The sequence below is a fragment of the Anabrus simplex genome, chromosome 5, assembly GCF_040414725.1.
Source record: "Anabrus simplex isolate iqAnaSimp1 chromosome 5, ASM4041472v1, whole genome shotgun sequence".
Lineage (NCBI taxonomy): Eukaryota > Metazoa > Arthropoda > Insecta > Orthoptera > Tettigoniidae > Anabrus > Anabrus simplex.
The window spans coordinates 342,548,456-342,564,632 of NC_090269.1; the positions used below are offsets into that span (position 1 = coordinate 342,548,456).

At 38.2% G+C, this 16,177-nt stretch overlaps 1 protein-coding gene across 1 annotated transcript in view; it reads left to right on the forward strand.

Annotated features, from left to right (window-relative positions):
* Positions 1 to 16,177, forward strand: part of ldbr (lariat debranching enzyme) — a 141,591-nt gene that overhangs the window by 21,107 nt on the left and 104,307 nt on the right. The window lies entirely within an intron of this gene.

Here is a 16,177-nt window from a genome sequence, read left to right on the forward strand (position 1 = left end):
TGTGCGTATCATTTTGAAAATTTATAGTCTGTTTTACAGGATAACAGGTTAGAATTTGAAAATTATTAGCCTGCTTTTAGGTATAGCTTGATGTGATAAAATAGTACTCTTCCTTTGAGAGAATCTTGGTTATGTAGACGAAAGGTATCCACGAAATGTCACTGTATTATTTGTCCCAAATGGAATATAAATAATTCATTTTACTCAAGTAAAGTGTAAAATCTGTGGTAAATTAAGAAATAAGACGAAATATTTTACTTGCTGGGAATAATATGGATACATACTTTACTACCTTACAACTGTTTTTTTCTGCTACGTCGCAGCGCTTCCGTATGTGTTTTGTTTGTCTAACACTTTTGTGTGTGATGTCTTTGGTCACTGAAGTTTTTTTAATTAATTAGGTGTTGTTTTCTTCTTGTTGCTCATTCGTTTTGTGCCCTAACTCATTCATTAAATTATATATTTATTGGTCCAGGGATCATGCTGTTTTCCTTTCAACAAATAAGTATTATATTTATTGGTCCAGGGATCAGGCTATTTTAGGTGTTTGAACTGCCCGCGCTGGTCATATGGACAAGGATAATGACAATTCACAGGCATAGGACTCCCATTCGTCGGTGAAAGTGCTGGACCTCAAGAAAGAAACAAAAGACGGCATGAGCAGCGGAATACAACGTAAAGGAGTCCTGTCTACGGCCCGTAAGTACGTGTACATATTTCTCTAGTAACGACGGTATTTCTTAATTTACCGCGGATTTTTCACTTTATTGGTGTGAAAGCAATTATTATGTTCCATTTGGGACAAATATTACAGTGACATTTCGTGGATACCTTTGGTCTACATAACCACTTATCTCTGCTTATAAGGGCTATATCATCATTCAGATAGCAAAACCTCTTATCGCACAAACGTTGTCAGAGAAATACTGATTCATAGCACATTTTGTTAAGAATGAGAACTCTTTGATATAGTTCGCACAAGATTGAACCTTAGGGTCTGTATTTCTCCCACACCGCTTTAACATACGAGGTTTTGCTATCTTAATGATGATATGTCTGTATCTGCATGGTCTACCATTTGAATACTTCATATGAAAGTTTTATTCTTCTATGATTTTTGTTGTTATCAAAGTGAGTTTTCCCCTCATAAATTTATTTTATAGGTGTAACAAATTTTAAAGTAAAACTGTTGAATAAAATTTTAAACTTGATGTTGCGAACCCGTTGTTGACTGGTTAGCTTTTATCCAACTGCAGCAGTAGGGTCTAATGTCATCTATTGGAGGTGAATGGCAGCCATAGAAACAATGTATCTCTGTTAACAGCAGTCATTTTAATGTTACTGTTGATCAGTTTTATGGGCTTAGGACATTGCAGGTCGCTGCATTTAGTTTTCTTCCAGTTCGGCGATATTCAGTCAGTGTCTAAAGGCAATGCCTTGTTGATTCAATCATTGTCTTCTGTCTTCAGCTTGCCATTTCATATCGCAGTAGGAACTATATCCAACGTTTTGCATTGCTTCCTAGGTCGACCTCGTCCCTTCTTTCCTAAGATATTTCCTTCTCGTAGATTGGTTAAAAAGGTATTATGACACACTGTATGACCAATGAATTTAGCTGTTCTTCTATGTACTGTTATCATCAGCTGTTTCTTCTCCTGTAATTCTCGCAGGATACTTCGTTAGTTCTTTTTTCAGTCCAACTGACTTTTAACATTTGCCTTCAGACCCACATCTCAAACGCGTCAAGTTTTTTCCTATCCTGTTCTTGGATTGTTCGAGATTCACATTTGTATAAGAGTAAGCTCCACACAAATGACATCACAAAACTTTTCCTAATCTCAATATCTGGATGTAAGAAGATTTCTTTTGTCGCTGAATGCTTGTTTGGTAAGCACGATTCTTCTTCTTATCTCTTTGCTGCAATGGTTATCATTTATGATTAGACTTCTGAGGTAAGGGAAACTGGCGACTTGTTCCACTACTATGTTAGCAAGCCTGATGTCGGTGTGATTTCGCTTTCGGCGATATTAGGGCATCCAAAGTCAAGGGAGTATCATTTCCACCTCCTTTCATGACTTCCTTTTCTTCCCTTTTCCTTTACTTATCCGGCTTTCTTCTTATCCCACGTAAAGAATGTACATCTGTCAAGATGGCCCTCAATAAGTGTTGATGTTCACCCTCGTGATGAAGCTGGGAAGCAGAAACTAGCTCATTGGGGTCAGAGAAGAGATGGATGTAGAACTGGGATTTATGAGGGGAGAGCCTACCTATTTGAAGACGGCATTGTATGAAGATGTGTAAATTGTCCCTTTCCTTTTTGTTTTCATGTTTGTCCTCATCTCCTGTTTCTGTTGCTCCCTCTTGCCACACTGACCTGCATTATGTTCGTACCATTATATGTGTTTGTTTCTTATTCCCCCCTGTCTTCTGTCTCTCTCTCTCTGACTTGATTTGACATTTGTTTGTTACTTTCCTTTACTTGTATAAGCCAAGACAAAAATGAACTAAGAGGTAAAAATTTGAAGTGTACAGATAAAATTGTCATTGTATTTATATTGATGTCAAATGCGCTATAAATACTCATGATGTTTGGGTTAAAAGTGAACTATTGATGGGAGGGGGTACCTCCTGTGGACATTTTAGGGTTCTTGTGATCCCTGCACCAGGATGTCCTCTGGTTCTCAACTATGTATGCACAACACATACTTCCCTAAGTTTAAAATTCCTAAATAATATATTTTCCAAATTGCAAGGCACAAGAGCCACTAGTACAGCCGACGGCTCAACTAGTATAGTTGTGGTAGAAATTGAAACAAGCCCTTGTTTGCTTGCTTGCTTGCCTGTCTCCACTACAGGCACTAGCCATGCATCTTGGTAGGTGTGCTAGTTACCAACTGATGAGCCCAAATTGGCACATTGGAATGAAACACCGGTAACTAAGAGTGAGTCAGCTGGAAAATTTATAATTTCCAATAACAGACCAATTATATTGGAATTATGAATTTACTCATTCAGGAAAAATATTCAAGTTCCCTATGGGAATCGAAATCTATATCATATGCAGTATGTTTCAAGCTGTCAATCAATCATTGTTTGATTTTAGTCATCAATGTTCTGCATTTAGGGTTGTCACCCAAGTGACAGATTCCCCATCAGTTTTTTACTTAGACTTTTCTTAAATGTTTCCAAAGAACTTGGAAATTTATTGAACATTTCCCATGATCATTCGTTCCAATCCCTCATTCCTCATCCTCATCCCCAATTTCTGCTATTGAATTCCAATTTTATTTTCATAACACTATTCTTTTACATGAGTGACCTCCGTGGCTCAGGCGGCAGCGCGCTGGCTTTACACTGCTGGATACCGTGGTTCAAATCCCGGTAATTCCATGTGAGATTTGTGCTGGGCACAGCGGAGGCAGGACAGGTTTTTCTCCAGGTACTCCAGTTTTCCCTGTCATCTTTCATTCCAGCAACACTCTCCAATATCATTTTATTTCATCTATCATTCATCAATTATTGCTCCAGAGGAGTGCGACAGGCTTTGGCAGCCGGAACAATTCCTATCCTCGCCGCAAGTTGGGGCCTTCATTCATTCCATCCCTGACCTGGTCACTGACTGGAAAACAGATTGTAGGTTTTCATTTTCATATTCATTTGCATGAAATAAATTTCATGGTTGAAGGCCCGTATTGATAATTAATGTTTATATCGTATAGTGTTTTACAAAAGTCCCCCTTTTTTTTTAGTGCTTTAACATTGTATTCACTTATCAAAATACAGTGATGTCAAGTTCGACATGTTTCGTTCCTTAATCCATGGGGACATCTTCAGCTACGTATAAACGTGTATACTTCTTCATAACAGAGTGTTATGCTTTTCAGCATTCAGTCTACAAGCCTCTGTGAATTTACTCACCACTGCCACAATTTTCTATTTGTAACTATTTCTGTACCTCTTTAAATTGTTAGAAACTGAGTCTAACCATCGTTGTGTTGGTCTCCTTCTGCTACTCATACCCTCCATAACAGAGTCCGTTATTCTCCAAGGTAACCTATCCCCCTCCATTCGCCTCACATGCCTCCACCACCAAAGCTGGTTTATGCATACAGTTTCATCTATCAAGTTCATTCCTAACAGTATGAATTTCATTCCGTATTGACGGTTTTTCGGTTACATCAATTCAAATGTAAACAGTCTTCCTATTCAATATTTTGTAATATATTACATCTATAAAGATGATATATCTATTGTACCAAATAGGGCATAAACAACACTGCATAGTCGATCTTACCTTCTTACCTGTTATTTGATAAATGCGCCAGATCACCTGCAGTCGGCAGGAAAGGTCGTTTACTGGGTTCTTGTGAACGAGAGTAGGGAGATGAAAAAAAAAATGTTCTATACGTATGCTTACGAAATGAGGAACACAAACGCATTTACTAACATTTTGAGCCTAAGTTGTGTATTCTTAAACCAATATTTTCTTTTTCTATTTTACAATTGATTGCACTAATAGTGCTAAAATGGATGCGCCAAAGGCTCACATTTATAAATCCAAAGATAAACATCGAAAAAATATACAATAGCTGGTTGATGTCGTGCGGGAGACGATAAGTGAACCAAAGAAGCAAAATGTGTCCTTACACGGAACAGCATCGCTGTACCTACAAATAAAATATATGATGCCAGGGTGAGAAATTGTCCTGCAGAAATAAAGCCACAAAAAAGGTCCCCACACATATTTGGGAAAATGCACACAACAAAATAGTAAGTTTGAATCTACAACTACAGGCATATCCTTTCCAATCTCGCATGAAATATACATTTTATGGATGTGAACCAAGGTCCGTTAATAAACGTTATATTTACAAAATGTACTGATTAAGCTAGTTTCCTTAGTGCCCAGTTCCTACCTAAGACACCTCAATTAACACAAAAAAAAATAAAGAGGGAAAAAAAGAAAGAAAGGATGAATGAATGAATGAATGAAAACGTCCCGCCTGCGAGAAAGAATTCCTCACACAACAGTCTCTTTAAAAATGGCGGCGAGCCTCCCTGCCGTGCAGGCTGGGGAAATGGCCTCCAAGACTCGACCGTGAAACACCCCTCACCAACAAAAAAAATCAAAACATAGCCTAGTTTCCAAGCAGGCAGAGCCCTTCACTTCGCCACGGCTCCTTCCCTCTTCTACACATGACGAAAATAGCCATATAATGAGTGAGGACTCATATGCATTTTTTTAACTGTCCAACACCCGTGACAGACCGCCCTGGGTCTTGATTATAACATATGAAGTATAACATTCCGTTATTCACTCCAACCTCGCCGCCAACCCATGCGACGAGTTCCAGCTACCCTCAAGTGTAGGGTTCAGTCCCTTACTTGGCAGAGTATGAGGGGTCGCAAATATTCGTGACATAGCCTACGGTGTAGTTTCATTACACTCACAGTTAATCAAACTCAATACAAACAAGAAGTAAACAATTAAATCCAGGCCGCATGCATGCTCTACATTATGCAGACAGATTCCCTTCCCAATATAGAGAAATGGTACACTACTGTATCATAAATAAGCGATAATTACCAGCATATATCGTCTGATGCCAGGCACTAAAAAAACATTGATCTGAGCTCGTAAATTAAGCTCCCCTACGACTATGTACACAGCAACACTATCACATAAGCTACCTTAATCCTTGCTTCCTATAAAATAAAATAAATGTATATGCCTTACCCTAGAATCTATAAAGAAAATACCTCAACAAATGGCCTAATGGGCCGTAATCATATTCCCTACTATATTTACAAATTAATCACCGTATTTCTGCATAACAACCCCCCGACCCTACACATATATATTAATTATAGTTCGCTTATCTATCATCTTGGAGACCTCTTCCTCTCCATCTGGGCTGACTGCGAATGCTTAAGCAGTCATGGCAGCAGCGTTGTCCCGGATCGATCCCTTAGGTCAAGTCTTCCAGTGTATCACATTCATGATGTCTTCTTCCGTCTGGGTGGCCCGTTGGTAGTCTTCTTGGGGTCGTGGACGGCAGTTCGTAACACCCGTCTCCTGCACACCTCACCGCTCTTCACTTAAATGAAACATCTAGTTTATTCACAGCACACCACCTCCCGATCTATTTACTCCCTTTGACATGGGAATCAGTATTGGATATCTGTAGTCTTGAAACTGACTTTACTATTCCTGCTCCACTAATCTAGTCTTCTATATCTGACCGGAATAATACCAACTATCCTAGCTTATTGTTATTGGTACATCTTTCGCTCGTCGCCACTTCCCTCTCATCGCCTCATAACAAAAGTCTACACATGCAGCACCCTTTGCGTTAAATAATTAAACACTCACAGTCTCACTGCAGACGTCTACATACTGTCATTCACTTAAATTGCTACCAGGAAGTTTATAAATCTCGAATCTACTGAGTCAAGTTATCGCCACAACACTTGTTAGACACAATCTTTGTCTTAGACAAAGGTTTCTGGCGCGAATATCAGCAGAGACTCGACACGCACGGACAGCGATCTTATCATGGACTGAGTGCCTCCTCACACCATTCTCAGCTCTTATAGAATGCAGGAACCCACGCGACGCTCTCGGAAGTCCTGGGAAACAACTTGAGATTGGCATGTGGCCTCGAAATATTTTCTCACGGTAGTTGGCCTCCCATGTAGTTATTTATTCGATTATATATTAATAGACTTTGATGTACCTATGGCTTCGTAAAATTCTGGCAATGATTTCCATCCTTTTACTTTCCTGGGAAACCTTCAAATATAGGAATTACGACTCAATTTCCGTAATGTGGTGAGCCTGTCTGTTCCCGCTGGAAATCTCTGTTAAGATGGCAGGTCTCTCTTTCTCTCTTCCACATATATTCTTCTTCACTCGTACACAACCACACCCTGCCGGGGGAATTACCTTCTCGGTTCCCCCTCTCTATATAGCATCACGCCCTCACGCGCGGCGTGATACTGCGCAACATTATAATTGCGTTAAATATCCATTCTCTAGAATGAACAGAATGGTTCACTATATTATGCAAACATGTTTTGATCCATTTTTGAAAGTCCTCAGTGGAAAATAAGTCATAAAAACATAAGTTGTAATAAAGCACTATAATTCTAAATAAACAATTCAACAAGTGGCTTATTAAAATCTTGCAGTGGTAACCTGGTAGCATATTATTGACACCTAAATAAAATCACTGTTCATGAGAGGTATAATCTTTTGTCTTCTATATATAAAAATTTGATATGTAGATTAATGTTATTCCATTTGTGAGTTGACTTCCATCATAAACTTGATGTTATTGTCATCACTGATATATGATATTAGGGAGGTAAGTATTACATATACCTGTGTGCTGCTGATATCAGCTGAGGTGCTGTCAAATGGGTCATCTATATACAATAACAAAGTTTTATTATGATCCACCTGTTCAATACATTATATTGTCACATTTAAAATATCTTCATTAGTTAAAAAGTTATATGTGGGACATGTTTCGCTCCTTTAGAGAGCATCATCAACCAAATCTGAATCTCGAATAATTGTTATGTACGTAAATAATGACTTAAGAACTATTAGACCCTTTTTCACAAACTTAAAACTTACTCTATTAGAATATCATAACATATAACATCTTTGTATATGTGCCTTAATTACATGTGCTTAATAGGAAAGATACATTAAAATTGTGGAAGAATGAGTTCTGAAATATTTAAAACAAGTAGCATGTCTAAAATCTTAGAAAGACGTGAAAATCAATCTTAAGAGCTAAATTTGAAGATTTTCTTGGCAGTGAGATCTGGTGAAAAAGTTATTTATCCCTTGTGGATAAGAGTCTATGAAGATTCAAATTTCTCATCAATTTTATGATTGAACTTGTGGGTCACCTATGTTACGGTATCTGCAATGGAAATTATCCAGTTCAAAGCATTTATTGAAAAACGTATTGTGATAAAACCTATGTGTGAGTGAAAATGAATAACAAATTTACATGTTCCACCTATCCGTCTGTAACTTGCTTGTTCAAAAGTCTTTTCACCATTAGTCATGTTGTGATGGGTAAGCTAATCTTATTAATAGTAGTGGGGAGTGATGTCAGGGAGAGAGGCAGGGCGTGTTGGGGAAGTTGTTGGGGAGTAGGTGTTGGCGGAGAGCTGTGTGCAGAAGGAGGTATTCTTGTATGTTTGGGGCGGAGCTTACTTTGCTGTAGTTTACAAATTATCGGAATAAATGTTTCTAATAGTATGTTTATGTTTTTTGCAAATTTCATTTAAATTACAAGCTGGGTTCTTGTAATGGTCGATGTTTATGTGGATATTTTCTAGAACATCATTTAGTGGGCCTCTTTGTTCTGGACGTAAGATTGTCAGATCTTGTTCTGTTGTAATATATTTGTGGTTAATATTTTTATGGTGTTCGCTCATAGCCGAGAATCTATTGTATTTTATATCATTTTCACACTAATAATAATAAACACATGAATGCTAGAGTCTATAAAGTAGAGTGCCAAAACTGTCATTCATCTTATATTGGTCAAACAGGCTGGAAATTTCTTACAAGATATGCAGAACACTGCAATGCTTTAAAATATAACAGATATAAACAGCACACAGATGTATGTAACAGTTACCTCCCTAATACAATATATCAGTGATCACAATAACATGAAGTTTATGATGGAAGTCAACTCACAAATGGAATAACTTTAATCTACATATGAAGTTTATATATGTACACTCGCTTTCGCTCGTTGGGGGTTCTGCCCCCAAAACCCCAGGTAGTCTACATTACAAATGGACATTTCGAAACAGACTGTGGCGAAACGGTATCCCGCATTGACAAATGGACTGTGCCAACGGACGGACGTTTAACTGGCCTGCTTGTTTGGTGCTAATATATTTTTTCATATATTGGTGATTTATTGTATGGATAGGAGTAAGCTTTCCGATCTGGGGCAAATTTCACAAGTTGAAAAATTATTTTATTCACTTAATAGTCAGTTACAGTCTTGAAACTTTCATAGCACCAAATTTATAGATTTCTTCATTCCAGGGACAGAAAGTGCTATCTAGTCTTGATTGGAATTACTGTTTAGGCAGAAAGTGCTCTGAAACAAAGTCATAACGGCATGAAATTTACCTGAATAGTTTGATATTATTCAGAGGTAAAACGTTTCAATTTTCTGGTGCACCTGGAAATTGCGTCCACCATTTTGTTTGGCGGTAGGGGTAAAAATTAAAAATGTAAACTTACTAGAATTTTTGACTGGGTTACAGCCTAATAGTTATCACATTGCCGATAGGGCCAAGGAATGTGCACGCTAAATAGTGCAGACTTTCATTTGGAAATTTATTGTTGCCAAACGGTACGTTGTATCGAGAAACGGATTGCGACATCAGACGATGCTTTTAGTCGCCTACATTATTGACTTATACATGTTGTTGGACCTCCGCTACTTACACCACAGAAAGAGGTGAACGTTTCAATCCATGTCAAATTTCGTCCGCTTTTCACAAGTCGAAAAATGATTCTGCCAACTTAGCAGACAGTTACAGTCTTGAAACTTGCCAGGCATATAGACGATGAAACGGCCTACAATTTTGGTTATTTAAGGTTTTGCAGTATCTCTATCGGCTTCACCACAGATTGCTTAAGAAACATAAATTCGGCTGAAGTTTGAGTAGTATCCCGCATATTCCTTCTGTTTTCCCATACATTCAAGGCAGCCAGAATAATGGACGTTGATCCACATATGGCCAATATTAAATATTTGAACTTATTGCAATTACTACGTCGGTTTCAGGCTAGGAGTTATAACTTTGCCAAGTTTTAATTTTGTACTGCTCTGCATCATGGCGTCCACCATTTTGTTGGGAGTAGGGGGGAAAATAAAAAATTTGAACTTTTCAGAATTGTTCCTTGGGTTACAGCTTAATAGCTATCAGATTGCTGAGGGTTACAGCGTAATAGCTATCAGATTGCCGAATTTCAAATTCCTAGCTCATCTGGAATGTTAGTGAGTCAGTCAGTTAGCCTTCTGGCTTTATATAATAGGGATAGAGCCAGGCAATGTCCACGCTAAATGGTACAGACTTTCACTTGGAAATATATTGCGGCCAAACGGTACGTCGTATCGAGGTACAGATTGAGCCATCAGACGACCCTTTAATTCGCCTACATTACTGTTTTAGGCAGTTTCTCGTATCTTGCCTATTTATACCATAGAAAGAGGTGAACGTTTTGATCCACGCAAAATTTTGTCTGCTTTTCACAAGTTGAAAAATGATTTTGCCAACTTAGCACAGAGCTACAGTCTTGAAACTTGGCAGGCATATAGACGATGAAACAGCCTACAATTTTGGTTATTTAAGGTTTTGGCGTATCTCTATCGGCTTCACCACAGATTGCTTAAGAAACATAAATTCGGCTGAAATTTGAGTAGTATTCCACATATTCCTTCCGTTTTCCCATACATTCAAGGCAGCTAGAATAATGAAAGTCGATCCACATATGGCCAATGATCGTGCCAAGGAGCCTGTTGAATTTCATGCATCTATCTGTCTTATGAGTGTGTGAATCAGTAAAATAATTATTGGAAAATGAACAAAATTGACCAAAACTAGGAAAATGAAGGTCAATCTAAGGTAGAAAGGGTCAAGATACGACAAAAAGTTATAGGACCAAAGTTGTAGATCTCTTCATTTTAGGAACCGAAAGTGCACTCCTTTTATTGATAGAAATTACTGTTCAGTCACAAGATAGCTCAAAACGAAAGTGTGCACCGTCATTAAATTTGGCTTAATACAAATTTTTTAGCGGGTAAAATATTACATATTTGAAGTTCTTGCAATTCTACGTCGGTTACCGCCTAGGAGCTGGACCTTTGGCACATTTTTATTTTGTACGGCACTGCATCATGGCGTCTGCCATTTTGTTTGTGGGAAGTGAGCAAAAATTTAAAATTAAAATTTTTTGGAATTTTTCCGTAGGCTTTTGTGCGGGGTGGAGGGAGGGGCAAACATTAATATCAGGGAGTCTGTCAGTTAGTCTTCTGGCTTTATATAATACGGATTTCAAGTTCCTAGTTCATCTGGAAGGGTCTAACATAAAATTTGAGTCCGATATTTTCATTGGCTGGGGGTGGGCTAATATTAATAAATTGAACGTTTTGGAATTTGTCTTTGGGTTACAGCTTAACAGCTATCAGATTTCCGAATTTTAAGTTCCTAGTTCGTCTGGAAGGGTCTAACATGAAATTTGAGTTTGATACTTTGATTGGACTAAATACGAAAAATTTTAATTTTTGGAATTTTTCCTTAGGTTGTAGCCTAATAGCTATCAGACTTCCGAATTTCAAGTTCCTAGCTCATCTGGAAGTGGGCAAACATTAATGTCAGCGAATCAGTCAGTCAGTCAGTTAGCCTTCTGGCTTTATATAACAGGGATATATAAGACAAGAGATTATATCTCAAGAATAGTGATTTTAATTAGGTGTCATAGAGGCTCCTTGGCTCAGACGGCATCATGCCGGCCTCTCACTGCTGGGTTCCGTGGTTTAAATCACGGTCACTCCATGTGAGATTTGTGCTGGACAAAGTGGAGGCCGGACAGGTTTTTCTCCAGGTACTCTGGTTTTCCATGTCATATTTCATTCCAGCAACACTCTCCAATATCATTTAATTTCATCTGTCATTGCCCCAGAGGAGTGCGACAGGCTTTGGCAGCCTGCACATTTCCTATCCTCGTCGCTAGATGGGGGCTTCATTCATGCCATTCCTGACCGGGCTGAATGACTGGAAACAGGCTGTGGATTTTCAATATGTTACCCGGACACCACTGCAGGATTTTAATAAGTCACTTGTTAAATAGTTTTTTAGAAATAGTGTTTTATTGCAACTTATGCTTTTACAACTTATTTTCCACTGAAGATGACTCTAAAATTGGTTGAGACATGTTTGTATAATGTAGATATATCATCTTTATATATGTAATATATTACAAAGTACTGAATAGGAGGATTGTTTACATTTGAATTGATGCACCTAGCCCTTATCTTCTCATTCCAAGTACCCTCCTGCTATTGTTCCCACTTGTTTGTACCAGCAATTATTCTTCCTACTTTCATGTCTGTTACTTCTAACTTATGAATGAGATATTCTGAGTCCACCCAGCTTTCACTCCTATAATGCAAAGTTGATCTGAAAACTGACTGGTGTAAAGATAGTTTCATCCAGGAGCTGACTTCATTCTTACAGAATACTGTTGATCGCAGTTGTGAACTCCCTGCATTAGCTTTGCTGCACCTTGATTCAATCTATACTTACTATATTACCATCCTGATACTTAAAATGATCTAACTGCTCCAGCCCCGTATTCCCAGCCTGACATTCAATTATCTTGGAGTTCTTACCTACTGACCACTTTAGCCTTGGAGAGCTAATTTTCATATCATACTCATTGCACTTATTCTCAGGTTCCAAGATATTAAGCTGCAGACTTTTGGCACAATATGCCATGACGAACAAGTCATTGGCATAGGCCAAATTGCTTACTACATTTTCACCTAACTGAATCCCTCCCTGCCACTTAATGTGTTGCAGTAAGTTATTCATATATACTATGAGAAATAAAGATGAAAGATTACAGCCTTGTCTAATCCCTGTAAGTACCTTGAACCAAGAACTCATTCTACCATCAATCCTCACTGCAGCCCAATTGTCAAAATAAATGCCTTAGATTGTTTTTAATAATCTACCCTTAATCCCATACTCCTTTGGTAACCTGTCATATGCTTTTCTAGATCTGTGAAACAAACATAACTGTCTATTTGCTGTTTCCTCAAAGACGCATACAAAATGCCGTCAGTTGGTACACTTATTTATTTCACCTTGACTTCACATAAACATACACATAACCTAATCAACTGCTGTCACAAACAATATATACACACATCAACAAACTGCAATTTTAACAATTGCCTATCACAGTACACGAAGATTGCAATCTTGAAACAGTTGACTACCGACTGCCTACATTGGAATGTCAGCCTAACCTCGTGGTGACAAGTATACTCCTGTTAAACCATAACTCCTACTAAACAATAACTTGTCCCTACCATCAAGACCACCTGCCCATATATGTGCCTGGCCAGGCTTCTAGAAAGATACGTAATCAAAATACCTTCTCGTAAATTCTCGAGTGCCTAACAACATGGTTATAATGTACAGAATATTCTACCATCATCTCGTCTGATCTAGTGCCGTTCTGGATGTTACAGTGTGTTATATAATAACGTAGTGGATTACAAATCATACATACAGGTAATAATAAATTATATAATATTAATTACAAGTTCTTAGATTAACTAAACTTATATATATGTCTATATACAGTACATGTTTCGCGACATAACCTCACAAACACTGCAATCATTCCACTACATAAATAATAATAATAATAATAATAATACTAAATGGATGTTAACACTTCATAGCCATACATTACAAGTCATAATAACAATAGTAGTAATAATCGTAAAATAATAATAATACGAGCTAGGTACTTCAAGGAAACCCTTCCGATTAAGGCCACGGCTGCTTCCTTCCCTTTCCTAGGCCTTTCCTCTCCCTCGTCACCATAAGACCTATCTGTGTTGGTGCAACCTAAAGTAAAATAGCAACAACAAAAATAATAGAAACCCTTCCGTCTCTTAGTCTCTGATGTTATTGTGATTTGGACAACTTCAGTAGGAATGTTTTATTCAGTCATATCAAAATTAGATGCCCAGTCATATAATTAGCACCTGTTTTTGGGTGTCAATGTTTGCTCGTTTAAGTACAGGGTAGCGGCAGAAACCAGGTAGATGCAGCATGGCCGGCCGGTTCACGTGTCACACTCTCATTCTTTCTCTCTCACACACACATTACTTCCCTAGCTTCGGCAATCTCTGGCACTCTATGCGGTGAATAGGACCACGAGTTTGCATCCATATACGGCATGTAAACACCGACACACTACCGTGTAAAGAAAATTACAATTATTGCTGTAGAAAACCATTGTTTTTTTTTTTTTTTGCTAGTGGATTAACGTCACATTAGCACATCAAAGGTTTTCTGTAATGCAAGAAGAGGAAAGCGTTAGGTCTGGGAAGGAAGTGGCCATAGTCTTAATTAAGGTACATACCCAAAATTTGCCTGGTCTGAAAATGGGAAACCACAAAAAACCATCTCCAGGGCTGCCAAGGGTGGAATTTGAACCTACCATCTTCTATAGAAAACTGTCTTACTTGCAATAAATATTCACTTTGCTTGTAAAAGTGCTTGTATAAAGTACTATCATTACACTTTCTATTCAGTGTACACATTGCACACATGAATAAATGTAGAAAAAGTGGTGAAAGCATAAACAAGCCTTGCACCATGAGCATTTGATTAGAGAGAGTTCGCTACAAGAAACACATAAAATGTCGAAGTCCAGGGAAAGAAAGCAAGTGGTCTGGCTTATCATGAATATACTCTGCCTTGTATCACACATATTACCACATTTTTGTAAACCTTGGAGAAGACAGCTGATCGTGTTCAAAGGCTTGGATGCGAAGAATGTTGTTTCTCTCTTGAATATTGAGGTTCCTATTGTGGAACTAAAGATAATTTTAGAAGATTCTGATGAATTATTTCCATATACAGAATCTGTAAACATCAAGAGGCTGGATGAGTCCCATAGCACCCATCGGAATCGTCTTTATAAATACTTATTTTCCTTCAACTCTTACCTACTTAATGTTGTTCTCTGTCTAATTCGTCCACGAATCAAAGATAAGCAGACTGATATCAGGTACATCAGAAAATATACATATACTCTTGAAAAATATTTTTGACCAAGCTCGTTAGCTGCAGTCGCTTAAGTAAGGCCAGTATCCGGTGTTCGGGAGATAGTGGGTTCAAACCCCACTGTAGGTAGCCCGGAAGATGGTTTTCCATGGTTTCCCCATTTCCACACCAGACAAATGTTGGAGCTGTAACTTAATTAAGGCCACGGCGGTTTCCTTCCCATTCCTCGCCCTTTCCTGTTCTGCCGGGCTGAGTGGCTCAGATGGTTGAGGCGCTGGCCTTCTAACCCCAACTTGGCAGTTTCAATCCTGGCTCAGTCCGGTGGTATTTGAAGATGCTCAAATATGACAGCCTCGTGTCGGTAGATTTACTGGCACGTAAAAGAACTCTTGCGGGACAAAATGCCGGCACCTCGACATCTGCGAAAACTGTAAAAAAGAAGTTAGTGGGACGTAAAGCAAGTAACATTATTATCTTTCCTGTTCCATCGTCGCCATAAGACCTATCTGTGTCGGTGCAACGCAAAACAACTTGGAAAAAAAAAAGAATGTCTAATTTCCTGGATTTAGAGACAACATTGTAAAGATTTAGGGCTTGGAACAAGCTTTCCGTAACCCATGGACCAAAAATGCCATTTTTTTTCTTGCAAAACAATGAGAACCACTGGTAAGAGACATCCATTTGCTGATATAATAAGTTGCTCAGTTGTGATTGCACCTCGGCTAATACAGTCTTATCCCCTGATTTGTATAATGTCCTGTCCCCATGGAATTCGAAACAACCATGTGGTCCGTGTTGAAAACACTTGAGAGGCCATGTTTGTTGCTTTAGTCTTTTGTATGACTCAAAAATATATTAAAAATTGTTGCAATACTGTTGAAATTCTTTGTGTATTGTTTCATGGCAAACTTTGTAAATTTTTTTTGACACATTATCACAAGACCCTTCAAATTTATCCACCTATGATATGAAGCCTTAAAAGAATGAAAATGTACCCGTTGAACTGCTTGGTGTGCCCATCCTTTATAATCACAACGATGGACGATTTTGCGTGCAGTCTTTGAATCCTTGAACTCTCGCAACATTTCTCGGTTGACTTACTATCACTGTCACATTTTGCTCCTTCTTACTGTACCTGTTTTTTTTTCCACATTTAAATATCAGATGGATTTTTTAGCCGTCAGTAAGTGTGCATAACCGGCCTCAGATTTCTTTGTTTACTGCCGTCATTTTGCCAGTAATTGACGCTTTTATGCTTTTAAGAAATGTTGATAAAGCTCAATTTCTTTTCTGGCATGCTGACTTTAAAGTC